Source organism: Sus scrofa, chromosome 7, assembly GCF_054392235.1.
Source record: "Sus scrofa isolate SSC_HxYL_T2T_F1_AM1 chromosome 7, Sscrofa_HxYL_maternal_Yorkshire_Landrace_v2.0, whole genome shotgun sequence".
Classification (NCBI taxonomy): Eukaryota; Metazoa; Chordata; class Mammalia; order Artiodactyla; family Suidae; genus Sus; species Sus scrofa.
The window spans coordinates 134,650,275-134,677,733 of NC_139389.1; the positions used below are offsets into that span (position 1 = coordinate 134,650,275).

General features: G+C 50.2%; 1 protein-coding gene across 15 annotated transcripts in view; it reads left to right on the forward strand.

The window, feature by feature from the left end:
• Positions 1-1,237: 1,237 nt before the first annotated feature.
• TRAF3 (TNF receptor associated factor 3) overlaps positions 1,238-27,459 on the forward strand; it is a 115,526-nt gene continuing 89,304 nt past the window's right edge. For 3 of the 15 annotated variants that reach the window (XM_084970235.1, XM_021081629.2, XM_084970241.1), the window contains exon 1: positions 1,892-1,926. The gene's annotated coding sequence lies outside the window, so the exon portion shown is untranslated. Of the gene's footprint in view, positions 1,464-1,891; positions 1,927-1,967; positions 2,141-2,475; positions 2,495-18,752; positions 18,892-19,843; positions 19,966-27,459 lie in introns of those variants that run through there. The other 12 variants (XM_084970231.1, XM_084970239.1, XM_021081625.2 and 9 more) reach the window with 9 other exon arrangements.

Genomic DNA, 27,459 nt, shown 5'->3' on the forward strand with positions numbered 1-27,459 from the left:
GGCCTTCGGGTCTTTGAAACGTACCTTGTTGCTTATTTTAAAAGAACCAGAAAGGGTTCAGTCCAGAGAATTCCTGGCAAGGTCTTAAAGAGATACCAATATGGTGTGAGGCAGTCCCGGCTGACTGTGTCCCAGGACTGTGGCCCGAGCAGGCTTGGTGACCCGGGAGGAGATGGGCAGGTACACAGAGGCCTCGGAGCCTGGGGTGTGAGCAGCAGTCTGGACGCTGGCCTTTGAGTCAAGTGCCGTTGCAACTTCTGGAGCAGGAAAGGAGGCCCAAGGCTCTGGAGGGGCGTCACCAAGAGGGAAGGGGGAGCTCCGCGGGTGGCCTAGGTTGGGCCCAGACCAGGGTCTGTGAGCCAGGGCTGGCCGGCCACCCCGACGCGGTCGCTTGCGGTGGGCACCCATCTTGGCTTGTCCGGCCTGAGCTCAGAGCTGGGAGCCTCTGCGGTGGCCCCGGCCCTGGTGCTCCTGCAGGCTGGCTGAGCCTGGAGGGCAAGGCCGCACCTCTGCGCCTGGAGAGCCAGCACCTGTTGGGCTGATGGAGCCCGAGGCGTGACTCCAGCAGCCTGGTCAGACTGTCCAGGGTTCTGGAATGTTCCACAGAGGAAGCCTCAGGAGGAGGTGCTGGACTTCCTGCCTCTGTTCAGTATGAGTCACTGCAGAAATATAAGAAGGGAGACTGGCTTGAGCTGGTCACGCGGGTCTCAGCTCCGGTCTAGGGGTCTTTCTGAGCCTTCCTGAGAAGAGAAGCACGAAGAGGCCGGTCTGTCTCCGCCGTGTTAACCTGCGCAGCTGTGCGGGGTGGCCTGGCTCTTTGCTTGGCCCGGAGCCTCCCAGAGACAGGCCCCCATCGCTAGGCCCAGTCGGGGTGGACGCCGGCTTACAGGACTTGGCGGCGTCACGATGCCCGCGGCCCCCCGAGACGCGGCCGGCCCTGGCTCTGGACGCTGCACACGTCCAACAGGCCTGGGGTCGGGCGAGGCGCGGGGCACGGGGCAGCAGGGCCAGCGGGGCCAGCGGGGGGCCCCGGCCGCTTCGGGCAACCTGGCCACGCTCCTCAGACTTGACAAACCCAACTTCCCGGGTGTGGGAGGAGCCCAGGGAGCCGCGAAACTCCAGTCAAGCCGACGATACTTGGACAGGCCCCCTCATTACAAACTGGCCCCCACGGCTGGAGTCAGCTTCGGCCGCGCCCACCTGCTTGCGAGTCCGAGGGCGAATGTGTGCAGCAGCCAGTGCGAGTGTGTGCCGTGCGCGTGGTGCGTGAGTGCGGGCGACTGCGTGTGCAGGTGTGAGCACGAGCTGAGACCGAGGCGGGGGACACACGTCTGCGGCACGCGTGTCTGAGCGGGAGGGACAGCGGGGGAGAATGTGGGTGTGCGTCCGCCGGAGACTTGTGCGCGAGGGAGAGACTCAGAACGTGTGCGGACGGACGCGTGTCTGCGTGCGTGTGGGGGATGGTGAGTGTGAGTGAGGGTGGCCGCCCTGGTGAGCCGGTGACGCCATCGCTCGCGACCGCGCGGAGACCTGCACCTTTGGGGCCCCCGCGCGGCCTGCGCGGCTTTTCGACCCGGAAGAGGGGCGACGCCGGGGCGGGGGCTGCGCGGAGCCGGGGGCGGGCGGCGGGGAGGGCGCGGGGGGCGCCCGAGGCCGCCCGCGCCCGCGCCGCGGCGCCGTTGCTAAGGCCGGCCGGCGGGCGCCGGGCGGGAGGGCCTTAGCAACGGGCCGCGGGCTCGCGCGGGCCCGGCGGGGGCGCGCGGGGCCGCGGCGCGTGGGCCGGCCGCGCTCGCGGGCTCCCGCCGCTCCCACGCGCGCGGGCGGCGGGCGGCGCGGGCGCGGGCGGGGGCGGGGCGGGCGCGCGCCGGGGCGCGCTCCGGCGGCCGGCGGGGATTTCCAGCGCGCGAGAGGAAGTGCTGCGAGAGGGTGCGTGAGGGCGCGAGGGAGCGCGGCGCGGCGCGGCCGCCGCGTGCGCGAGCCGGGGTTGCAACCCAGCAGGGACTTTCCAGCCGGCGGCGGCGGCGGCCGCCGGCCCTTCCCCGCCCCCCGACATGGGGCTGCCCGGGGAGCAAGACGCTGCGGACCGCGGCGGAGGACGCGCCCGGCGCCCCTGAGCCGGCCGAGCGGCGGCGGAGCGCGGGTAAGGGGCCGGGCGGGCGGCGGGCGGCTCCATCCCGGCGGCTCCATCCCGCGCCCTCGGCGGCGGGCGGCGGCGGGCGGCGGGCGGCGGGCGGGCCCGGGGCCGGGCGGCGGGGCCGGGGCGGCGCAGGCCCGGCGCCCGGCGGCGAGTGCCCGGTGCGGCGCCGCCTCGCCCCCGCCCCAGCCCGGGCCCGCCCGCCCCCCGGCCGCCTCAACTTCGGGAAACTTTGTCCTCCAGCCCGGGCCCGGGCCCGCGGCCGGGTTCCCGCAGCTTTTCAGGAAGCGGGGCGCCGAGGCCTCTTTGAAACGTGAGCCGCTCCTCTCGGGGCGGCGAGAAATCAGCATCCCCTGCGAGGTGTGTGTTTGCGGCGCGAGGAGCGGGCTGGCCCGGGTGTCTGCAGAGACGAACGTGCTCTCCCTGGGGCTGTTTTAGCGTCTTCGTCGGCGTCGGCGTCTTCTTTTCTTAAGCCATTATTTAAAAGTTTATACTGAGTCATTCCTCTGCAGATGAACCTCTGACGGATTCATAGTCGGAGAGCTGCAGTGGCCTCGGCGGCAGGCGGGTCCTGGGGTCCAGTTTGGGGCGAAAGGCACACATTCCACCTTTGGCTGGTTGCTCACGGCCGCTTTGCCACGTTTTCACACTGTCACCCCTTGGGGGGACATCTCTTTGATGCCTAGGCCTTGGGGGGGAATTCTGTGTGGAAAAATATTCTTTATCTTCCTTAGAAACAGCAACAAAACGGAAATGGATGGAGTGTTGGGGACGTGCTTTGAAATTTAAGGAGCCTTGAGATAATTGTCCTTTGAAGGAAGCAGTTTGGTTTCACGTTTTTTGGGTTAAGCTCTGAATCAGTTTTTAGAATGAGATGGGGTGTGTGTGTGTGTGTATTTTTTATTCATTAATTTTTGTGGAGTCATAAAGGCTGAATTGAGTAGCGTTGTTGCTGCTTCTTAATTTACATTCACAGCATACAACTGAGGAGGAGCCATAATTTTTTTTTTTTTTTTTCTGGCATTTGCTAGAAATACACGCTGGTGAGGCTTTTGGGAATGCTGTGTTCCGTAATCTTATATATGTCTGCACAATCCTTGTGGAAGGAAATGACCAAGTGGACCATCAGTTAGTGCTAAAATCTTCTTCTGTCTTTTGCATCTTTGAAAATGGCCTGCTTAAAAGACTGCATCATGTGTGGGATGTCTGGCGAAATAGTGAACAGCCAATCGTTTTGCAAATGAAAGGAAATATTTGCCTTTTTACTGTGTGGTGACTGTATATATGGATATATACATACATACATAAGTGTCTATATCCGTGTCTGTCTGTATCTATATGTATGTAAATATTTAGTCCAAGATGAAAAATTTTTTGGCTGAAACAAAATAAGCCTTATCAGTGTGAAAACTGTAAAATACATGAAATTGGAAATCTGATGAGTAGATGGACCTAGAATTCCAGCACTAGTTAAAATCAGACCTTACCAGGGATGAGGTTTAAGATGTAAGGTGTCTCACCCAGACGCCATCTGTTCCAGCTGTCACAATGCAGAAGCCAGGAAAGCAGAGAGCAGGCAGGGAGAATTCCAGCATTTTTTTTTTTTTTAAGACATTTATGTGAATTTTTCTGTGAGGGGTAAGAAGACCAATTATTTTCCTTGGATGCTATCCATTCATTTTGGAATTAATAAGATGACCCCACTCAGTTTAAAGAAGGATATAAAAACATTCCACTGGAAACAGGCCATAGCAGGGGCCAGTTGTTTCTTTTACCATCAAATATTCCCACTCTTGTTCATGCTTTGAAGAGAGTCCTTCATTTAACTGAAACATCTGAGCTGCTCCTCGCTGTTTTCCCCTGTGTTTGGGATTTTGATTCTGTAAACACCCCTGCTAGCATCCCTTTAATTTTTCTCTGTGCAAGGCCAGAAGGGACTTGGAGGAGGGGTGTATTGTCAGGATAGATATGCTAATGAGCTGAAGGATGAGAATGATTTATCATTCCCTTAAAGTCCTTTTTTTATGATGTTAAAGCTGTACTTCAAGAAAAACTGTCACTGTGGTGTTGCAAGTCTGGGCTAGCTCAGGCAAACAAAGGAAATTGCGTTAAATTTGCCCATCTCTCTTTTCTCATCTTTGTATAGCAAGACTCTCCAAACAGCAAGTGATCTAACCTATCAAATATTATGCAATAGCTGAGTTTCCTTGTAATGGTCCATTGAAGAACTATTAGCTTAGCAGAGGAGACAGCTTGTGACCAAAGCCTCTGCGTCAATTCCATGGAATCCGGGACCCCTGCATGCTTCTTTACGAGGGTTCACAGAGGAAGAAAAATTACTATTATTTTTTGTGGGGGGGGGGACAGGGCAGGAGAGTTCAGCTACAGAGAGAAACAAGGAAGAGAACCACAAAGTGAGAAAGAAGAAAACATGGCCAGTGGATTTAGAAGGCGGCCAGGGAGAGGCAGCCGAGGCCTAAATGTGGAGATGATGCTTAGACTTGTTCTGGGCAGGAGGCATGAAGCCAGAGTTGAGAGGGCTGGGTGCCCTCGGGCAGGAGGGCACTGGAGAGGTGAATGGGGATGGGCGGCTTGCGCCGCAGCAGCAGGCTTTGGATCCAGAGGAGCTCATGGAAACAGAAGACACTGCAACTTTAAACAGAAAAGGAAAAAAAAAAAAAAAGAAGAAGAAGAAGAAAAGGATACATGCACTTGTGTAATACCTATTTTAAAAAAAATTTTTTTTGGGTCTTTTTGTCTTTTTAGGGCCGCTCCCCTGGCACATGGAGGTTCCCAGGTTAGGCTGCCACTGCCAGCCTACACTATGGCCAGAGCAACTTGGGATCCGAGCTGCACCTGTGACCTACACCACAGCTCAAAGCAACACCAGATCCTTAACCCACTGAGCAAACCCGAGTCCTCATGGATACTAGTCAGATTTGCTAACCGCTGAGCCACGATGGGAACTCCTGTAATGTCTATTATTAATAATTAATTGAAAAATGCAAAATGGGGAGTTCCCATTTCGGCACAGCAGAAATGAATCTGACTAGGAACTATGAGGTTGGCCTCACTCAGTGGGTTAAGGATCCGGCGTTGCCGTGAGCTGTGGTGTAGGTCGCAGACGCGGCTCGGATCCTGCCTGCTGTGGCTGTGGTGTAGACCAGCAGCTGTGGCTCCAATTAGACCCCTAGCCTGGGAACCTCCATATGCCACGAGTGCGGCCCTGGAAAGCAAAAGAAACCCAACAAATCCTCCCCAAAAAATGGCTTTCTCGTTTTACAGCGAGTTCACATTTATTGACAGTCTGTGGTCTGCCCAACGCTCTCTTAGACATAGTGAGGGTAGGGAACTGACCTGTCGAGGAAGGAGACGGTGAGATTTTATCATTAAGTATTAAAACCTTTTGGGCCAACGTTTTTTGACTCCCGGTGCAGACACCTTGGGGTGAGGCTGGTGGGTGGTGAAGTGAAGTAACTGCAGGTGACTGTCGTTAGTGTCTGTCAACTCCAGAAATCAGGTTGGAATCTCTCTCTTTTTTTTTTTTTTTTGCCTTTTCTGGGGCCACTCCCATGGCATAAGGAGGTTCCCAGGCTAGGGGTCTAATGGGAGCTGTAGCTGCTGGCCTATGCCAGAGCCACAGCAACGCAGGATCTGAGCCGCGTCTGCAACCTACACCACAGCTCACGGCAACGCCGGATCCTTAACCCACTGAACAAGGCCAGGGATCGAACCTGCATCCTCGTGGATGCTAGCCAGGTTCGTTAACCACTGAGCCACAACGGGAACTCCCAGGTTGGAATCTCTTGCTTAATTCTCTATCCTCTGAGATAGGTAGATTGTTAAGTGGGACTTGGGAATCTTTTGCTCATTGAATTTGGTGCTCAAGGAGCATGCCTTGAGTTTTCATAGCCTAAGCGTTTCAGGGTTGCCTTTAAGGCTGCCTTTAAGGGCATGGCCCTGCAGAAGTCCAGGGCATTTTGGCTCCTGCACGTGGTGAGAGGGGATGCCAGAAACCAGTGAGTATTTGGCCGAGATAGCACCAGAACTGAAGCTTGTGGCAGGAAGGGTGGAGAAAAATCAAGGTCTCACCATTCTGCCCTCATGGAGATGGCCTCTTAGCTAGAGAGGGAAGACCCGCTGGGAAGAAGCTAGAAAAGTCGAACAGTGTAGGCTCAAGTGCATTGGTGGCTTGTGCAGGAGACTTGAAGTATGGTGGAAATTCAGAAAAGGGGAAGAAGGCTCCTGGCTGGCTGAGGCGGTCAGGGAAGACTTTGCTCCAGGAGCAGGTGTTGAGACCCAGGGTCAGGAAGGCAGGCACAGTGGGCCAGTCCGGGGGCTCTTGCTGGGCCCTGAAAATGGTAGTAAGAGGATTTCTCCCCTCCCCGCTTTGTTACTGTAAGATGGGATCTGACAGTTTGCTGTCCTCTTGTTTCTTGCCAGTAGATACAGTACTGGAAATGCTGCTGGTCAGTGGGTTTCCAGTTGTTCTATTTCCTGGGCTGTTCTCTGGCACCTACTAGACCCTTTGTGACCAGGAGCTTGAGCGGGTCAGGCCGTCGACCCTGAGATGGGCCTGGTCCGCTGGGGAACACAACTGTGGGCCCCACCCTGCACCCACTTTGCTGTCCCTGCTGTTTCTCACTGAAAGGAGAAAGTCTCAAAAGGCGGTAGTGAGGGCAGGCGTGTGAGTGTTAGAAAGCCCCTCCCCCAGGGGTCCCCCTAAACTTACTGCTGTATCGTCCATACTCAAGTGACCTCAGTCTCTCTAATTCTCAGGAAGTAAAAGGAGGGCCCTGTTCATAGTTTCCACTTTTTCCTATGGTTTGCTTCATTCTGATTTTGACTTCATATACTTTTTTAATGGAGGTTAGTTGGTAACTTCTTGTGAGGCCATTCTCCCAAGAAATTTATCACGCCTGCTGTTCTGATATCTTGATTTCCTTTCCAGTTGAAACACTGATTTTTATGGAAAAACCCAAAAGCATACTTATTGGAAGCTTGGTGTCTTCAAGTGGAGAGAACAGCCAAATTGATTGAGTGAGGGAGTTCCTGTCGTGCCTCAGTGGTTAACGAATCCGACTGGGAATCATGAGGTTGCAGGTTCGATCCCTGGCCTCGCTCAGTGGGTTGAGGATCCAGTGTTGCTGTGAGCTGTGGTATAGGTCGAAGATGCGGCTCGGATCCCGCATTGCTGTGGCTCTAGCGTAGGCTGGCGGTTACAGCTCCGATGAGACCCCTAGCCTGGGAACCTCCATATGCCCCAGGAGCGGCCCCAGAAAAGGCAAAAAGATAATAAATAAATAAATAGATTGATTGAAGGGAATAAGGTAGTCTTTAGGACAACAGTTGCATCAAAATACTAAAACATTAGTTTCCAGGAGTCGTAGTTGCCGTGGATGTTTTCAGAGACTAACTGTGTTCTCTGGCAGGTTGATGTTCAGTTGGAGGCCTGCATATACTGGAGGTAATGAGATCCTGGTCAGCCCCCTCTCCCCCCAGGGCCTGGCACATGGTAGACTGACCCTCCATCAGTGCTTGTATCCAGGTTTGCAAGTTCGGGGAGAGGAGGGGTGTGACAGATGCTCACACGGTGGTTCCATGTGGTTTGGCATATGTGTTTGCAGGTGGATGTGCCCTGGAGCCGCCTCCCTTGACTGTGGCCCCCCCCCCCCCCCCCACCGTTCTGAGAGCGCTTGGCTCCTTGATTCATTGCATTATGGCGTTTATAATCTGGGAGGCTTCATTCGACCTTTTAACTTTCGTGGGTGCTTTTAATCATCTAAAAAGGAGGAGCAGGGAATCTAGTTCTCTTGAGGTCTTCCTTGCCCAGTAATGCCCAGAAGTCACAACTTTATTCCAGAAATTAAATTCTGCCTTTTTTGGATTAATATAGCCTGATGTTTGAAATGTTATTATGGGGTAAATTAAGTGTTCTGGTTTCAGAAGGGTTTTCTGTGTGAGAAAGGGCGTATGGCATGGTGTTAGTGCAGTATGTCTCAAACCCTTGATAGAAGTCCAAGCCCATTAAGTTTTATTTTAAAATTTAATAGGAAATTTACACTGTATCAATAATACGTCTTTTTTTGAGAAACATGTTATTGTAAACATACTTCGTCCCCTCAGATTTTGCGTACCTTTGATTCTCCAAAAGATGCGTTGTGTTCATCCTTGGCTTCGCCAGGACCTGCTGGGGAGGGATCTCCTGGCATTCCCACCGTGTGTCCCTAGGCTGTCCACCTGAGAAGCCTGAGAGTGTGGCTGTGGTGGATGGCACCAGCGTTAAAGATCTGGGTGTCAGCCCTGCCCCCCGTCCACGCCAGCAGAGTGACCTTGGGTAGGCTGCTGGGCCTCTCTGAGCTGGTTTCCCCATCTGTAAAATGAGACTAAAAGTACCACGTGCATACTTGCTCCTTAGGAATGAAATGGATGCGAAAGCATTCTGCTGATGCTGATTTTTATGGTAACGGAGGATGGAGGCGTCGGGGAGTCAGGGTGTTAAGGTCCTGGGATGTCAGCGTGACACGTCCGATCTTGGTGAGGACCGTGGAGACTGTCTGGTTGAGTCCCTCGTCTTGTTCGGAAGGCAGCTGAGGCTCCGAGTTCGGGTGAGGAACTGTCCCGAGTCAGGAGTCAGACAATGGCAAAGCAGGGACTGTTCACCCTGCGAACCGGTTTTTGTTTGTTTGTTTGTTTGTTTTTCCCCTTGCAGTCTTCGTTTTTCCAAGATTGGCCCCAGGGAAGCTGCTTGGCCTCTAATTCCAACTTGAGATAATTGAAAATTATTTAATCAACCCACAGTCTTTGAGAATGTACCCAGGAGCTATGCTAGCTGCCAAAGCTAAAAAGTCGAGTGAGATCCTGTTTGGTCACTGTCCTCATGGAGCTCTGTGGGGTGGCTAAGCCGGAAGAATCTTTGGTTTCAACACAGTGTGGCGGGTGCTGTGATGGTAGGTGCCCTGGGAGCCTGGGGGCACCGTACTTTGGGGGTGTTTTTTGCAGGGAGGGTGAGTGGTAGTGAGCCAGTCGAGGAGGGAGTCCCTTGTCAGTGGCCCTGAGCCTGCAGTGGTTCCCTGTGGCCGCCTTCAGGGGAGGGGGCTCAGGAGAAGGGGCCCGGCTGCCCCTGGGGCCGCCTTTGGGCGGCTGCCTTAGGGAGACCCTCCCCCATTTACAGACGGGGAGAAGGAAGAGCAGCAGCCTCTTGGACCCACGTGCTTGTTTTCATCACTGCGCTCTGCAGTCAGTTTAGGCTGACTTAAAATCTGGCTTTGGATTTTGTTCTTATTCTAGACTTTTCAGTTTTGCTTTCAGATTCTAGATGTTTTAGTTTTGCTGCTGTGTAGTGCTTCTTATAGAAGCTGTGCGTTTTTCCAGCATCGGGTTATCATGCAGGCTTTCCTTTCCTACAGCATCGGTTTTGCCTATACTGACTCATTTCCATTCCCTCTCTCTGCTTTGAGTTATGTTCTCACAGCAGCAACCGCGCCTTCCATGTGCTTTAATAAGTTCAGTTAAAGCGTCCTTTGCCCCTGTCCTTCTTGCCAAGGAACCGTCCCAAAGCTGATTTACTAACATGCGTTCTCTTCTCTCTCTCTCTCTTCATTTCCATTTAAACTGGTAGTCTAGTAATGATGGTAGTATTTAGTCATTATGTCTTTACAGTTACAAACATTAGCTGATTAGTAGTGAACAAGTCCCGGAGGTCTGGTCACTCTAGAGAGCTGGTTGCAGCCCAGCAGAGGCAGATTCAAACCCATTTGTCTGGAATTTCATGATAACTGTGGATTACTTACGAGTTCAAGACAAAGAAGCCTTCTCCACAGCTAGCAAGGGAATGACATCATTGGCTATTCTGGAGAAGCTTTTATGTGGCCCTTCTGCCGGAACCACTGTGAAGTTTGGAACATGGAACCAGGCAGGGTCAGCGATGGCTGGACAAGGGTGAGGGCTTGTTTCATAGCCGTCGGTACCTAGTCCAGGGAGAGAGCGCGCCAACCAAGAGGACACAGCTGGGCACGGAGGCCTCGAGATCCGGCTCCTCGAGTTCTGGTAGAAGATGGATTTCTTAGTTCTTCCAGCAAGGCAGGCCTTTTGGGGTCAGGGCAGTGGCCTGGGATGGATACCAAAGCCCTCGTGTTTCTGGAGCCTGCCCTGCCTCCTCCAGCTCGAGGGATGCTCTGATGTGTCTTGGTTGGGCCTCAGTGTTGACAAGACAGGCTCCTCAAGGACAGTGTCACTTCATTTTTTTTTTTTTTTTCTTTCCAGTCTGGCCTAGGATGTGCTTAGACCATCTCAGAGGAGGCGAATTGTGTATGTAAGGAGTCTGGGTCTGAAGTCACACCTGAGGTGACTTCTGGCTCTTCCTTTGACTAACTGATAGTGACTTGTCTTCTCTGAACTCAGTTTTTTCATCTCTGAAGAGGTGATTGTGAAGATTAAGTGAGAACATGAGCAAATGTGAGGACCTAGCATCACGCGTGGTGATTCCTTTCCTGAGGGATTTCCTAAAGGGAGAACAGGCCTTGTTAGCTGTCTTGGGAGTACGACCTGGCCCTGCAGGGCAAGTAGGAGCAGAAGGAAGATGCACATTATTGGATTGTAAAGAGGTTATTTGTAACCAAGAATAAAATATCTGGAAACTAAAAATCATTGTATATTTGCACAAAAAGGAGTATCTATAGATAACCCCCTTTTTAAGAAATGCAATTTTTGCATATAATGATTTTTGAATAATTTAAAATTATATTTTAGTACATTATTTTCTTCTGAATCAGAGCCATAGCCGTCAGCCTACACCACAGCCGCAGCTCATGGCAACACCTGATCCTTAATCCACTGAATGGGACCAGGGATTGAACCTGCATCCTCACAGATACTAGTCAGGTTCATTACCACTGAGCCACAACAGGAACTCCTTACTTTACTTTTTTAAATTCACAGCAGAAAATTTTTGTCCATCACCTTAATCCATTTACTAGGAGAGTGCCTGGAATATGTTAGATACTCAGGTATTTGTATGAATCAATCAATGAATAAACTATAGTCCAACCAGATTTTCTTTTATTGAGGCAAAATTCACATCAGATATAATTAATGCTTTTAAAGTGTATAGTTCGTTGGTATGTAGTGTATTCAGAATTTTGTGCGACTAGCTTGCTCCAATTTCAAAACTCTACTTCTTAATCATTCCCTATTCCCTCTTTCTTCCAACCCCTGATAACCTCTATTCTGCTTGTCTGTAGTTACAGATTTGCTTCTTCTAGATGTATCATATAAAAGGGGACATGTGCGGAGTTCCCTTCGCGGCTCAGTGGTTAACGAATCCAACTAGGAACCATGAGGTTGTGGGTTTGATCCCTGGCCTCGCTCAGTGGGTTAAGGATCCGGCGTTGCCGTGAGCTGTGGTGTAGGTCGCAGACGCGGCTCGGATCCCACGTTGCTGTGGCTCTGGCGTAGGCTGGCAGCTACAGCTCCGATTAGACCCCAGCCTGGGAACCTCCATATGCCGCCAGAGTGGCTCTAGCCAAGGCAAAAAGACAAAAAAAAAAAAAAAAAAAAGTCATGTGATTTGTGACCTTTTGTGTCTAGATTCTTCATTTAGCATACTTTTTAGGTAAATCTGAGTTGTGGCGTGTATCAGCATTTGTTCCTTTTTGGGGCGGAGTACAATTCCATTGTGTGTATACATCAAGTTTCCCCATGCATCCACTCTTGGACATTTGGGCCGTTTTTACCTTTTGATGATTATGAATAATGTGTACAGGTTCCTATGTGGACATGTGTTTTCATTTCTCTTGGGTAATATACCTGGGAGTGGAATTGTTGGGTCCTATGGTCATGTTGCATTTAACTATTCCCATCTCCAGTGTACTGGGGTTCCAGTTTCGACACATCTTTGGCAACGTTTTCTTTGGTGTTTTTGTTTTTGATTAAAGCTATTTTAGTGGATGTAACATGGTATCTCATTGTGGTTTCTTATTTCCTTAGGGACCAATGATATTGAACATCTTTTCATTGTATGTCTTTTTTTGAACAATGTCCATTTAAGTCCTTTACCCTTGTTTTAATTGGACTCTTTGTTTCATTGTTGAGTTGTATGTGTTCTTTGTATACTTTGGATATTAAACCCTCAGTAGATATATGATTTACAATCTTTTTTTCTCTTTTTTGTAGGTTATTTTTTCGCATTCCTTTTTTTCCCTCCTTTTTTGGAAGCCCTGTGGCATATGGAGTTCCTGAGCCAGGGATGACATTCGAGCTGCAGTTGCAAACTGAGCCACAGCTGTGGCAAAGCTGGATCTTTAATCCACTGTGCCAGGCTGGGGATCGAACCTGTGTGTCAGTGCTCCCAAGACGCTGACAATCCCATTGCACTAGCAGGAACTCCGCTTTTTCACATTCTTGATACTAACCTTTTGTGCATAAAAGTTGTTAATTTTGATAAAGTATACTTTATTTTTGTTGTTGCTGTTCCCTGTGCTTTTGGTATCAAACCTGTGAATCCATTGCCAAGTCTGAGGTCATGAAGATTTACCCCTATATTTTACAGTTTCAGTTCCTACATTGAGATCTTTGGTCCATTTTGAGATAATTTTTTTTGGCCACACCCACTGCATGTGTAAGTTCCCGGGTCAGGGATTGAACTCATGACTCAGCAGTGACAACACCAGATCCTTAACTTGCTGAGCCACATGGAAATTCTGAGTTAATTTTTATATATGAAGAAAAGTAGGAGTCCCACTTCAATTTTTTTGTGTTTGGGTATCCAGTGTCCCAGCACTGTTTGTAGAGGAGACTATTCTTTCCCCATTGGATGGTCTTGGCACCTTTGTTGGAATTACATTGGCCATAGATGTTTGAATTTACATCTGGACTCTCAGTTCCATTCCATTGATCTATATGTCTATCCTTATGCCAGTAGCACACTGTTTTGATTATTGTAGCTTTGTAGAAAGTTTTAAAGTAGTAAGTTTGAGAAGTGTTCATCTTCCAACTTTATTTTTCTTTTTCAATATTGCTTTGGCTACTTGGCACCCCTTTTAGCTCCATATTAATTTAAGGATCAGTTTTTCTCATTTTGGAAAAAGGTCATTGGAATTTTGACAGGGATTGCACTGAATCTGCTTTGGGGAACTGTCATGTTAGTACTTATGTCTTCTTCTTTTTTTTTTTTTTTTTTTTTGTCTTTTTGCTATTTCTTTGGGCCGCTCCCACAGCATATGGAGGTTCCCAGGCTAGGGGTCGAATTGGAGCTGTAGCCACCGGCCTACGCCAGAGCCACAGCAACTCGGGATCCGAGCCGCGTCTGCAACCTACACCACAGCTCACGGCAATGCCGGATCGTTAACCCACTGAGCAAGGGCAGGGACCGAATCCGCAACCTCATGGTTTCTAGTCGGATTCGTTAACCACTGCGCCACGACGGGAACTCCATTACTTAAGTCTTCTAATCCATGACCACAGAATGTCTTTCCAATTATTTACACCTTTAATTTGTTTTAAGAAGATTTTTATAGTTTCAGTATATAAAATTTTCACCTTCTTGGTTAAATTTATTCCTAGGTATTTTATGATTTTGGTTACTATTATTATAAATGGAATTGTTTTCTTAATTTCCTTTTTGGATTGTTCATTGGTGGTGTATAAAAATGCAGTTGATTTTAGTGTGTTGATCACATACCCTGCAGCCTTGCTCAGTTTAGTTATCACCTCTTAATTTTTTGGTAGGTTCCATGGGATTTTCTATGTGTAGGATCATGTCCTTTGCAACTAAAGATAGTTTCTTTCTTTCTTTCCAGTGTGGATACTTTTTATTTCTTTTTCTTGCCTAATTGCTCTGGCTAGGACTTCTAGGATACCATTAATAGAAGTAGTGAAAATAGACATCCTTTTATTTTTTTACCTTTTAAAAAAATTGTAGTTAATTAGACATCCTTGTCTCGTTCCTAATTTTAAGGGAAGGATTTTCAGTGTGATTATGAAGTTATGTGCGACCTTTTTTTTTTTTTTTTTTTTTTTTTGCCTTTTTGTGGCTTTTTAAAAATAAATGCCCTATGTCATATTAAGGACGTTCCCCTAAAATCCTAGTTTACTGAATGTTTTTGAATTTTGTCAAGTGCTTTCTGTATGTCTATTGATATGAACATGTGTTTTTTTCCCCTCCTTTTGTTATTAATGCCGTGTGTTTCATTAATTGATTTTTATATGTTGAACCACCCTTGCTTTCCTGGGATATATCTCACTTTTTAATGTGTTTTAATGTGTTGTTTGGGTTTGGTTTGCTACTATTTTGTTGAGAATTTTTTAATCTGTGTTCTGTGTTCTGTCTTTAGGTTTTTTTTCCTTGTATTTTTGTCTGGATTTGATGTCAAGGTACCAAACCACATTTTGACTGTACATTGTGTTTCTTCAGAATTTTGAAACCTGTCCTCAGTAGTTTATAGAAGATTCTAGGAGGGTTTTGAAGCACAAAGGAGAACTCTTTGATGATAATCATACCACGAACCTCCTTGCTTTTTTTTTTTTTTTTTTTTTGGTATTTATTTACTTTATTTTATTAAAAAAATTTTTTTAGGAGTTCCCGTCGTGGCTCAATGGTTAACGGATCCAACTAGGAACCATGAGGTTGCGGGTTTGATCCCTGGTCTCGCTCAGTGGGCTAATGATCTGGCGTTGCCGTGAGCTGTGGTGTAGGTCGCAGACGCGGCTTGAATCCTATGTTGCTGTGGCTCTGGCAAAGGACAGTGGCTACAGCTCCAATTAGACCCCTAGCCTGGGAATCTCCATATCCGAGTGCAGCCCTAGAAAAGACAACAACAACAACAACAAAAAAAAAAAAAAAGAAAAGAAAAGAAAAATTAAAAAAAATTTTTCGGAGTTCCCGTCGTGGCGCAGTGGTTAACGAATCCGACTAGGAACCATGAGGTTGCGGGTTCGGTCCCTGCCCTTGCTCAGTGGGTTAATGATCCGGCGTTGCCGTGAGCTGTGGTGTAGGTTGCAGACGCGGCTCGGATCCCGCGTTGCTGTGGCTCTGGCGTAGGCCGGTGGCTACAGCTCTGATTCGACCCCTAGCCTGGGAACCTCCATATGCCGCGGGAGCGGCCCAAGAAATAGCAAAAAAAAAAAAAAAAAAAAAAAAAAAAAAAAATTTTCTTTAATTAATTATAGTCAATTTACAATGTTCCTTCAGTTTCTTCTATAGCAAAGTGACCCAGTCTCTCTCTCTCTCTATATATATATTCACACACACATGTACACACACACACACATATATATGTATACACACACATTACTTTTTTCATGCTCCTTTCCATCATGTTCTAACCCAAGAGGAAGGATAGAGTTCCCTGTGCTGTATGCTAGGATCCCACTGCTTATCCGTTCTACATGTAGTAGCCTCCTTGCTGTCCCAGTGGCTTGCAGCTAGGACGATCCTGGTGACAAGACCACCGTAACTCTGTGTCCACCAGTGGAGAATGGAGGAGGATATTCCATTTCTAATGCCAGAGCTGGAGCTTCTGCCATTTCCTGAAAAAGCCACAGATTGTTCCAGATCGTGTTTGCTGAGTAGCAGACCGTCCTGGGCATCAATGACTTAAAGCAGTAGTTTGGTATTAGAAACTGTGGTTCTGTGGGCTGATCATGCAGGGCCCCGCAGGGTGATTCTTCTGCTCTCTGTGGCATTAACGGAGGCTGCTCACTGGTGTTTATCTGTTCCGGTTTGGAGGGTCCACAGGGGCTCTGTTCATGTACTTGGAGGGTTGGAAGGCCAGGCTTAGTGGTTCCTCACTCTCCGCATAGATTCAGGGCCACCTCGGGCAGCCTCTGTGCGAGGGTGGCTGGACTTCTTACATGGCAGCTGGAGACTCCTAGAGTGATCGTTCTAGGAAAGGAAGTGGGGGCTAACCTGTCAGTAGCATTATTCTTGTTGTGTTCTGTTGATGGAAGAACCCATAGAGTACACCCAGATTTAAGAGGCGAGGACACAGAGCCCACCTCTTGATGAGGGGAGTGTCAGGGAATTGGTGACCATCTTTTGATTTTTTTTGTTGTTGTTGTTGTGTCTTTTTGCCTTTTTCCAGGGCCGCACCCGCAGCATATGGAGGTTCCCAGGCTAGGGGTTTATCTGAGCTGTAGCTGCCAAGCCTATGCCAGAGCCACAGCAATGAGGGATCCGAGCCGCGTCTGCCACCTACACCCCAGCTCAGGACAACGCCGAATCCTTGACCCACTGAGTGAGGCCAGGGATCAAACCTGCAACCTCATGGTTCCTAGTCGGGTTTATTAACCACTGCACCACGATGGGGACTCCTAAATTTCTTTTCTTTACCCTAGATCATTCTAGTAAATCTGCTGGAGAGACTTATTAGAATAAATTTAGAGCGTTTGTGTACAAAGGGTGGGAATTTGGCAGCATGTGCAGAGGTGTGTATGCATCGGTTCCAAGTAGAAATTCCATTTTCTGTAAACCCTGCCTTCTCAGCTTATCTCAGTGGATTGTTGTAACTCTGTTTTAGTGGGAATAAGTGTGATGAGGTCAGAGGGGAGTGAGGGTGCGGATTTAAATAACGAAACAAGGAATGTGCGTCTTTGGTTGCAGTGGAACCGCCAAGTGTCGGGATTAATAAGGGTGGAGGGGGCGGAGCTGTGTCCTGCCTTCTTTCGCCCTTTGCCTGCACCTGCGCAGACAGCCCTGCTTCACGGGATGCTGCAGAGGCCACCCGAGCAGGAGCTGCCCAGTTCTGTTTCCCAAGCGTAGCCTTGGTTCCCTAATCCCCATCCCTTCTGGGCATCCAACCTTCTCTCCAAAGTCGGTGTGAATGAAGAGTCTGCCACTTTACAGAGTTGATGTGCCAGAGTGACCGACTGATACGTGGAATTTCAGGGCATCCTGGGAGCTCCTGAACCCCTCCTGTCGTGCCCGGGGTCGAGAACCCCTGCTCTGGGTGGTCTGAGGTCTCCTGTGGTAAAGGAATCAATGGATGAGGAAAGAAGGAAGGAAATTTGGTACAGGGCACCCATTTCTTTTTCTGTCTTTTTTTTTTTTTTTTTAATATGAATTCCGAAAGTTTGTGGCCTTTGGCCATTTCATCAGGGAGAAGGAAATTGCTCTCTGCAGTTTTGGGGGTGCCCTTTTGAGACCACTTACCATTTCACTGACCGTTAGCTTCAGGGTTCTGTCTACCACAGGATGGTGGCTGTGGCCCACGGGTGACAGCACAGGGGTTGACAAAAGGCACGGAGACTCGAGCACCAGGGTGGGTGGTAACTGAGGCAGGGAAGGGGGTCGGGAGAGCAGCGCCATTCACACAGGTGATGACAGGCCCTTTGCCTGTTTGCTCTCTGTGTTCTGGCTCGCGTAAAAATGGTAGTTCCTCGTGTTGAGATGAATTAAGATAGTTACTCTTGCTTTTTATTTCGTCATAAGGACCAGGAACTGCGTCAGATTTTTAGTCGCTATACTTGGAGTAAAATCCGTAACCTGAAAAACATTGTGGGGTGGCTTCATAGGGGTCTCAGTTCTGCGTATGGAAGGTATGGCCTCTTAAAGCTTTGACCTTCTGTTCTTCTAAGTATAGCGCTGCAGGTAGAAACACAGGTTCTAAATTTCATAGAGAGGCAGAAAACTGGGAGCCCCCCTGTTGGTGAGCCAGGAGCTAGAGAGGTGGGCGAGGGGGCCAGGAGCCAGCGGAAGCCCCGCAGCAGAGGGACGAGGTCCAAGACGGCGTCGGTGGCCAGGGTGAGGCCCATCAGTCCTTGTGACCTCGGGCAACTTATTAACCTTTGAGACCTGTCCTTTCCTGGAGGACAGGGGCAGCAGTGTTGTGGTGCTTGTGAAAAGTGAAATTGTAAGCCTTAAAAAAGGAATTCACCAGAAAAATGAAATGTGGCCTGTAAGGCTAGAGGAACTTGCATTTTTCAGCCCAGGCAAGTAGAGGGTACGTCCATCAAACATTCACCATTTCAGCACTTATTCGTCTGCTGAGTGCCTGGCTCAGGTCATGCTCGGCGGGGGTGTGTGTATCTGTGTGTGTGAAAACAACGTTTAAATGAACACTGACCAAATTTAGTTTAGCTCAGCAAAATTTTATAAAGCACTTCCTGGATGCCAGTCACCCTGGGGGTGTGTGTGTGTGTGTGTGTGTGTGTGTGTGTAAATACTGAGGCGCTCTCTGTGCTCCCAAGAAACTCAGACTGCTCATTTCAATCTGGAACATTAGGCTTTCTGAAAGAGGCATGTACTAGCTCAGGCTGTCATAACAAAATATCGTTAATTGTGTGGCTGAAACAACAGGAACTTATTTCTCACAATTCTGGGGGCCGGAAGTCCCTGGTTAAGGGGCCGCCCGCTGAGGGTCCCTGGAGAAGGTTCTGTCTGGCTCGTAGATGGTCACCTTTTCGCTGTGTCCTCGCGTGGGAGGTCAGCGCTCTGCTCCCTCCTCTCATTAGGGCCCCTCGTTGTTTCCCAGAGGCCCGACTCTCTCCAGATACTGTCACGTTGGGAGTGAGGGCCCCGACACAGGAATGTCGAGGGGGCACAGGTCAGCCCCTCGCGTTCTGCTCTGGACCCCAGCATTCATGCCCTTCTCACACTCAGAATACTCTGGTTCTACCTCAGCAGCCACTGGAGCCTGAACCCCGTATCCCCTCCACCAACCAGAGCCTCATCTGGGTGTCAGCGACGTGAGGCGGGAGTGACACTGGAGGAGAATCCGTCTTGGGCAGAATTCCTCGCCACCCGTGAGCCTGTGCACCGGGTAGGTCATGTGCTTCCAGCATGTACTGCGGAGACAGGCACAGGGCAGACAGCCCCCCGACCAAAGAGGGGAGGGGAGAGGAGAGCAGGAGGGGCCGGCCTGTCCACAGGTTAGCAAATCAAATGCCGACAGAGCTGGAGACTTGAGAATAATCCTCTTTGGTTTGATGCTTTGCCTTCTGGGCTCGTTGGCCTGGAGGTTCCACCTCTGCTGGGCTGTGCCGCCAGGGCCCTGGCAGCTGCTGCCTGGCCTGTTGAAACCTGGGTGACAGCCACCCGTTTTTGACACTGAGGAGGCAGCCCTGATGCTCTCTGTATGGCCTGGAAAGCAGTAGGACAGAAATTAGAGGAGGCAGAAGACGGGAGGAGTCAGTAGGTTGCTAAACCAGTACGGATCAGGACGGGGCTCTAGATCCGTGTTCATGGGGCTTTTACCGAGTGAGGCTCTCACTCGGGAGAAGTGGCCTTAGGGTGTGGCGCGTGTGCGGGTCATGTCAGAAAGGACCCGAGGCTGGGCGTGGAGGGCAACGGCTGAGGCGGCGTTTGGGAGGCTGCTGTGGAAGGCTGCTCAGGTCCTCCTCCCGGCTGGTGTGTTCCCTGGAAGCTGGCAGACGTCTGGCCGGTTGCTGCACGCGGTGGGAGGAGCAGGCCGCGGACCAGCTGATGTCCCTTTCAGCCTGGGGGGTCAGGACGCTAATTAAAGGTCCAGATCCACAGTTTGACTGCTGTGTGCACGTCTCACTCAGTTGGAGGATTCGAAGCAGCAGCCTGAGCGTTAGAAGGTCTTCTCTCCTGACCTTCGCTTCTTGTTCCCGTCTGCGGATGGGCAGCCCCTCTCTGTTCTTGGTTGATGATGTGTGGTCGTCCGATAGGACTCGGCCTGTCGTGTGGTGTGTCGAGGATTTCATTGGTTTGGCGGGGAGAGGATGCTCATGGGGTATTCCATCCCTAAGGAATGAAATGACATGCCTGGTCGTCACTGGAAGCGTCGCACGCTCCTCTGATGGAACCGGGGACTCTGGACTGGAACTCCTGGAGACCGTGCCGCAGGCTGCCTTCCCAGGGTCCCGACGTGGTTAGTGCCTGCTTCCTTTCTCTTCATGGTTTCGTGTCAGTGACTCTGAGTCCTGACTGTACATTGGAAATATTGGAAAGAGCCACAGGGAGTTTTCTTGTGGCTCAGCAGGTTAAGGATCTGGCGTTGTCACTGCTGTGGCACCAGTTCGATCCCTGGCCTTGGAACTTCTGCAGGCTGTGGGCATGGCCACAAAAGAGAAGGAGACACGAAGGCTGGGGGCCCCACTTCAGACTGTTTCAGTCAGTTAAGTCCCCGGAAGTCAGATTTCTGGGTACTGTTCAAGACTCCCAGACTGGGTGCTGCTGTGCTCTCAGCAGGGCCGGAGCCTGTGCTTAGTGCAGCGAGCATACTCCCTTCTCCCCAGAGGGTGATTCCTAGTCCTTAGGAGCGCAGCTGGGGTTCCAGTCACGGGAAGGCTGCACACCCTGCCTCTCCTCCTTCTCAGCTTGCATGACCTTGAGCAAGTTCCCTGACCTTCCTGAGCCTCGGGCCTGCACGTGGAGTAAGGCCCGTGCTGCAGGCACCACGTTCCTCAGCCTCAGAGCCCCTGAGAGTAGACTGCTTTTGCCATAGATTTGGTGCCCAGACCTGGCCTGAACTCGTGTGATGCTTTTTATAATCTTTATTCCACTCGGTATGAATATTCTTGAATTTCAGTGCGCACTGCTAATGTGTTTTCTTATGGCTGCTGTCCTAGACTTCACTGGGTAATATATAATAGATACACACAATTCTTTTCTGAAATCCCTAAATTCGGAACCCTGAAACACATCTGGCATTGGTTTGGGGCAGGGACCGGGAGCGGTAGAGCCTCAGCTCATAGGTGGTTGTAGCGAGTCCGGTGTGTATCATATTCACGTGTCACTATGTATGTGAAACTCCTGGCAGTTAGCTGGCATCCCGCAAGTGCAGCTATGAGCAGGCTTCTAACTTCCATGTGTGCGTTTTCACTTTCCCATTTGGTTCCTCCGCTTGCCCAGCACCTTCGTATTTGGTCTACCAGACTTTATTCTTCAGATAATTCGGTAGTTCCTGTAGATCAGAAGTGCATTGAATCAGCAGCTGGGTATCCACAGTCCACTCCGTGCATGTGTCTGGATGTCACGGGAGAGCAAAGTGTGTGTACGACAGGGTCCCTGCTGGCCAAGAGCTTAGAAGGTAGTCTTGGAAATAGAAAATGTGGAAAGGTTTTTTTTTTTTTTTTTTTAAAGCACCTATGTAATAACATTTCAAGCCAAGAAGAGAGGTTGCATTAGAAGCTTATGCTCCTGGCCCCCTGGCCAGCTCTTTATAAAGGGGGCAGTTCTCGCTGGGTGTGGGAGCCCCATGCACTTCACAAGGATGGCGTCTCAGAACCTTCGCTCCCAGGCTCTTGCATTTCTTTTCACCCGGGTGATGGGTGCCTGGGAGGCCCTCAGGGCAGTGCCCTGTGCTGGTGAAGGGCGTGGGCCCTGTAGCCGGCCTGCTCACAGCCCTGTGGCTCCGGACAGTCTCCATCTCTCCAGCCTCTGTCTGGCCGTTTGTGGAGAGTCTGATGACCACCGCATACACCACAGAAAATGCACAGACGGAATGCTTGACTTGGAGGAGGTTGCCCTGTGCGGCTGGCTAACAGAACTGCCTAAATACTCAGAGAAATGCCGAGTTTACCTCTGTGCCTAGATAAACAGCTATGCCTTCCCCATTTTACTGACCTGAGACACGGAGCCTGAGGTTCTCCAGTGTGCCTGCCAGTGCTCCTTTCAGCCTTGACTGACCCAGGCTAGGAAGACAACTGGGCCATGTTCTGTACAGTCATGGGTGACGCGTGTCAGCATGTCCCCAGCTTTGCACTGTGACGACCCCCCCGCCCCGTGACAGAAGAGTGGGCATGTGGCTTGTACCCTTCCAGGGGCCAAGAAAGTGACCTGTTCTCCACACAGGGTTTTTGTGGTTTGTTTTATCTGAAGTTCATAGGAATTTTGCGTTTTTCTATGTGGTATGTGTTGTAATATTACAACCCTGTAAAATAAATCTGTGCACCAATGGACCGTCCAGGCAGAGAAGCTGTGCCTGTCCTCCCATGGTGCCTGACTCAGCGCGGCACTTTGAGAAGCGCAAGGACAGACTTTGACCTTCCTTGGGCAGAGCAGAGTCTGTGTTGAGATTGACATGTCTTTAGTCCCTTAATTACTTGTCTTCAATTTTCTTTCCTTTTGGCCCTTAAGGGAGTATTTGTTCTACGTGTATATTTGGTGCCTTTTGATTTAGATAATTTGGGTAATTGGCAACCAGTTTTGAGCTTATTAAAAATTTTGATCTGGATACCAGCATCACCAGTCACATCAGGGGGGCATTAGAAGGCTGAGAGCCTCACTGGCTGCTTGTTTTGTGTGTGAGTGCTCTTGTAGGAGGGAGGAAAAAGTTAAAGCCTCAAAAGCTCTGTGGTAAACTGATGTGGGATCTGATACTGCACACGTCTCCAGTGATTTAAAGCCTGTCAGTTGACTCTCTCATGGAGGGCAGTGCACGTACGGGCAGTGGGCTGGAGAGGGTGTCCACGTGAGGCCGTCACTGCTCTCGGTCCGGGGCCTCCGGGGCCTGGGAGCCCCCTTGAGAAGGAATCCCCCTCTGGGCTGGAGATGGCCCTCCTGGGATGCAGCGGGGCCTGGAGCCGCAACTGCCCGCGATGTCCGTTGGGTCCTGGCCATGGGGCAGGGAGAGCCGCGGAGGCACCACGGAGCCTGCATGTAGCCTCCTCTGTGGGCCCCCCCCAGTTGTACATCTGGGGCAGCAGCTACGCAGGCCGTGTTCTCAAGTGCTGTGGAGGGCCTCGGTCAGCGCAGGTGGTTTACTTGGGGGAAGCTTCATCTCATAGGAATGGAGAGGCTCGGGGACGAGTTCCCTCCCTAGAGTGAGAGGCGGCCCTTCCAGAGATTCTCACATCTAGATTCACTCTCTGCAGAGGAAGTGTCAGCATTGCTTGATGTCATGGTTCAAAACCACACCAGGATGGGGGTGAGTGTATGTGTGTGTGTATCTGTTTTGCTTTCAGTTTCAGTGGAGGATGTAAGTTGGGTCAGTTTTTAAGCAAGCAGGTCAGACTTAATAGAATTTTATCCCTGCTTCCTTGGTCATATCGACAGTATGAGAAAACTGTTTGGTCTAGGATAGGTGTTCTCAGCTGGGAGAGGGAATGGCGATTTTGTCCCTCAGGGACAGTTGGTGACGTCAGAGTGGGTGGGCAGTGCTGTTGGTATTTAGGAGTACAGGCCTTAGACATCCTCCAGTGCCCAGAATATTCTCCTGCAAAGAATCGTCTGGCCCGAAATATCAGTTGTGCCACGGATGAAAATATTGGGGTGGAGATTGTTCGGAGATACTCCCTTCTTGATTCCCAGTGGTGTGTTATTACTATGATTTAATGTTTTTGTAAGGTGAGGCGCTTACAGAAGCTTCAGTCTTTAGCCACTCAGCGAGATCTCAAGGATTAAAACCATCTTATTGATTTATTTTATTGAGGTGTAGTTGATGGACCGTATGACATGCTTCCAGTGTACAGCATTGACTCACAATTTTTAGAGGCTGTATACTCCATTTAGAGTTATTTTAAAGGATTGGCTGTACTGCTCCTGTTGTACAGAAAAGTCTTGGAGATAGCGGGGTTCTACTAGGCGTGTGTGTTAAAATGAGCAGAGGGAATGGGAACCCCGATGTCCATCAGGTCTGTTGGGATCACCCCCCTTATTTACATTTGTTTTTTATTATGGTTGGTTTACAGTGTTCTGCCCATTTCTGCCGCACAGCAGAGTGACCCAGTCGTACACACACATTCTTTCTCTCAGTTTACCCTCCACCTGTTGCATCACAAGTGATTGGATATAGTTCCCGTGCAACACAGCAGGATCCCATTGCCCATCCACTGCAAATGTAACGGTTTCATCTACGACCCCCAGACCCCCAGTCCATCCCACTCCCTCCCCCCAGCAAACACAAGTCTGTCCTCCAAGTCCAGACTTAAAACCCTTTTTAAGATACCGTAAGTTACACTGAAACTTTGGTCAGCAGAATGGGAATTTTTTTTTTAGTAGATATCATTAGAAAAATAAAGTAATTTTCCAGCTGTGGTTCCCAAGTTCCCCAAATTTATGTCTTTAACCCACAGCTCTCTTCAAGCTTTAGATTTAACCACGCGTATTTATTTAACAGCTCTTGATGGAGTCCTCAGTGTGTGCCAGGCGCCATCACACAGGGACAGACAGGGAAGTCCATGTGCTGATTCCGTAGTAGGGTGGGATGGGTGGGGTTGGGGGCAGGGCAAGAACAGGACACTTACCCGGGAGGGCTGGAAGCCGAGGACCTGCAGGGGAAGGAGGCGTGTGTCCCTGCGCCCTGAGAGGGCGTGACCAGAGTCAGCTGAGGCTACCTGAGGCTGCGCTGGGATGTCTCCCGACCTGCGGAACTCTTGAGCCCTCCCTACGCCCAGCCGGCTGCTTGAGCCACAGATGGGGGAGCCTTCCGTGATCCCTGTCTCCCCCGTTTGGTCCGTGGCACTCAGTCCTGCGTCCTGCTTTTCTTCGTGTCGCTGGTCCCTGCCTGGTACAGGCCTCTGGCTGATGTTGCGGCTCTGACTCGTTCTGCTTCACTCCAGGCCTTCTCCATACGGTGGCCAGAAACAGAGACTGCCTCCCGCCCTTCCGTGAAAACCCTTCCGTGCCTTCCCCCGGCACTCGGGAAATTCAGCGTGCTCCTCACCAGCCCTGTGCCATCCTTCCTGCTGAAGCTCCCGTCTAGCCTCCCAGGGGCCACTTTTCAGAAGAACCGTCTGGCCAGAGGCTGCGTCTCTTCTCTGCACTCCTGCCTGCCCTGCCTGCGGCTTCCTCCCTCTTCCTCCGGTGGGCCTGGAGCCCCTTCCCACCCCGCCTGGTTCCTGCAGGTGCCCCTTACGCTGGCCATGTTTAGATGAGAAGCCACTCACCTGGCTGTGCTCCCTGGGAGGGAGGTGATGATTCAGAAGGCCCACCCTCCTTCCCGCAGGGCTGGGGTTTTTGCATAGGGGATTTTTCTGTCAGTTATTTTTTCCTCACCTTTTGGAGTATTAAAAGAGCCGGGGCAGTGGTGTGTGTGTGTGTGTGTGTGTGTGTGTGTGTGTGTGTGTGTGTGTGTGTCGGGGCGGGGGGGTAGGTGCGGAGACCGTACCTCCTGGGGGGGCTCTCTCATCCCCACAGCCGGCTTACACCTCTCCCCTCCAGAGCCGGGGCAGTGGTGTGTGTGTGTGTCGGGGCGGGGGGGGGTGCGGGGACCGTACCTCCTGGGGGGGCTCTCTGATCCCCACAGCCGGCTTACGCTTCACCCCTCCACAGTGCACAGAAAGACGGTCACGCGCTGACTTGGTTGGGGCGCTTTTGGGGTAGAGCATGGTGAGTTGTCTTCTTACGAAAAGGGAAATGGAAGCGTCGTGCCACGGTTTCGGCGTAATTCCTCCAGCATGCAAATCGGTGCTGCAAGGAGGCTGGGGCCGTGTAGGTCTATGCTCTGCTGGTCCTCAAGACGGCCTGCCGTCCATGCAGGCTTGTTTTGCTAGATGTGAAAGAACCCATCCTCCAGGTGTTCATGACTGAGTAGTAGTGTGTTTATCTGGCTCAGCTTTTTGGATGAGCAGGATGTGGAAGTGGGCACAGAGGGTTTGCCTGGCCTTGTCCCTTATTTGCCACAGGCAGAGGCTGGAGAATTCCTAAGTTTCCCAGTGGAAGATGAGTCTAAGTGAAGGAGCCTACCTGTTAGGACTGCAAGGGATTCCAGGTGGCCTCTGAGAAAAGAAAGCCTCTGATTTCTTGGTCACAGAAACTTCTGAGTCTCTAGCAGGTGGAGATCAATGAGCTATTTTACAAGAAGTCATAAGCTGGAAATACTGAAGTACATTTTCCTAATGAGGGCAAAATACACCCTCCAACAGCTAATTGCTTTTTCTAGAAAAATTTGAATCCTGGTCTCAATTTTCATTTGTTTGAATTTGGTAAGATTGAAGGTTTTTTTTTTTTTTTCTTCCACACCTGCGTATCTCCTGAAAACTGCATATATACCACATAGGTATTGTTTTTAGGTTTTATAATGAAATCCTTTATAGTATAGAATTTTAAAGACCTGTGTGGACAGGAGCAGATCTTTGAAAGTAACCATTGATTCAGCATGAAAGTTCGTGTAGTTGAAATTAAACTAAGGAGTTTCACCACCTCTAATTCCAGGCAGTCTTCATGTATTCAGGATGCTCCTTAGAAATCTGCTGTACCAAAGACAAGTTCTTTAGCTGCTTGTGGTGGGAAATGCTTAAATTAGCAGTTTAAAATTCAGCACACTGTTCAGAAGTGATCGTTTTAAGAGATTCGTGGACAAAGCACCTTATGTGTATTCATACCATGTAGTGGGTGCTATGGAGGATAAAAGTAGATTTTTCTTGCCTCCTAAGAACAGGTAGCCAGAGGAGGGGCAGATATGCAGACAGTGTTAGGCCAGTAGCAGAGTGCAGCAGGTGTGCTAGAGGGACAGTGTTAGTAGCCATGGTAGTAAGAGAGGCAGAGGCAGCGAGGAAGGAGACATCACAGCCCAGCGTGGGAGTGATGCTTTTGGAACAGGGGTTGGAAAACTGCAGGTCTGTAAATGGTTTTTTTTTTTTTTTAAAGGTTATAAAAATAAGCAGAGAAGAATATGTTACAGAGACCATCAATGGTCTACAAAGCCTAAAGTATTTATTATCTGACTCTTGGTTTAAGGGTCAGGAAATGCTTTTCAAAGACGAAGACTTGAGCTGGCGTTTGGCAGGATAAATAGCATTTTGACGTTCAGGGCAGCAGCGGTGCGGGTCGGGGTGTTGCTGTGGGAGGGCCGGAGGCGAGAGGATGGGGAGCACAGGTTCTGTGCATCACACACATGCTGTGGGCCGCGGTTGGCGCTTCGGGTGGGCCACGTGTTTTGTGGGACCTGGGAAGAGGGGCAGAGAGTGTGGCTTAAATACCAACAAGCCTGAACTCACTTCTCAAGTGAGTCATGAGCTCTCAAAAGCTTTTGAGTAGGAGACTGTCAATGTCATATTAGAGTTAAGGGTGAGAAGTTGAAATAATAGGTCTTTGTCGGAGTTCCCATTGTGGCGTAGTGGAAATGAATCCCACTAGGAGCCATGAGGTCACAGGTTCGATCCCTGGCCTCGCTCAGTGGGCTAAGGATCCAGCGTGGCCGTGAGCTGTGGTGTGGGTCAAAGACACAGCTCTCATCCCAAGTTGCTGCGGCTCTGGTGTAGGCCTGCAGCTTTAGCTCTGATTTGACCTCTAGCCTGGGAATCTCCATATGCTGTGGGTGCGGCCCTAAAAAGACAAAAGATAATAAATAAATAAAAATTAATAGTTAATTTTTTCTGAGTCATGCTTTTCTAAACTATAAAATAGGGTTCTCTAGAAGTGATTGATTGTGTTGCTGGAGTTCCCATTGTAGCTCAGTGGTAACGAGCTACAGCTAGTA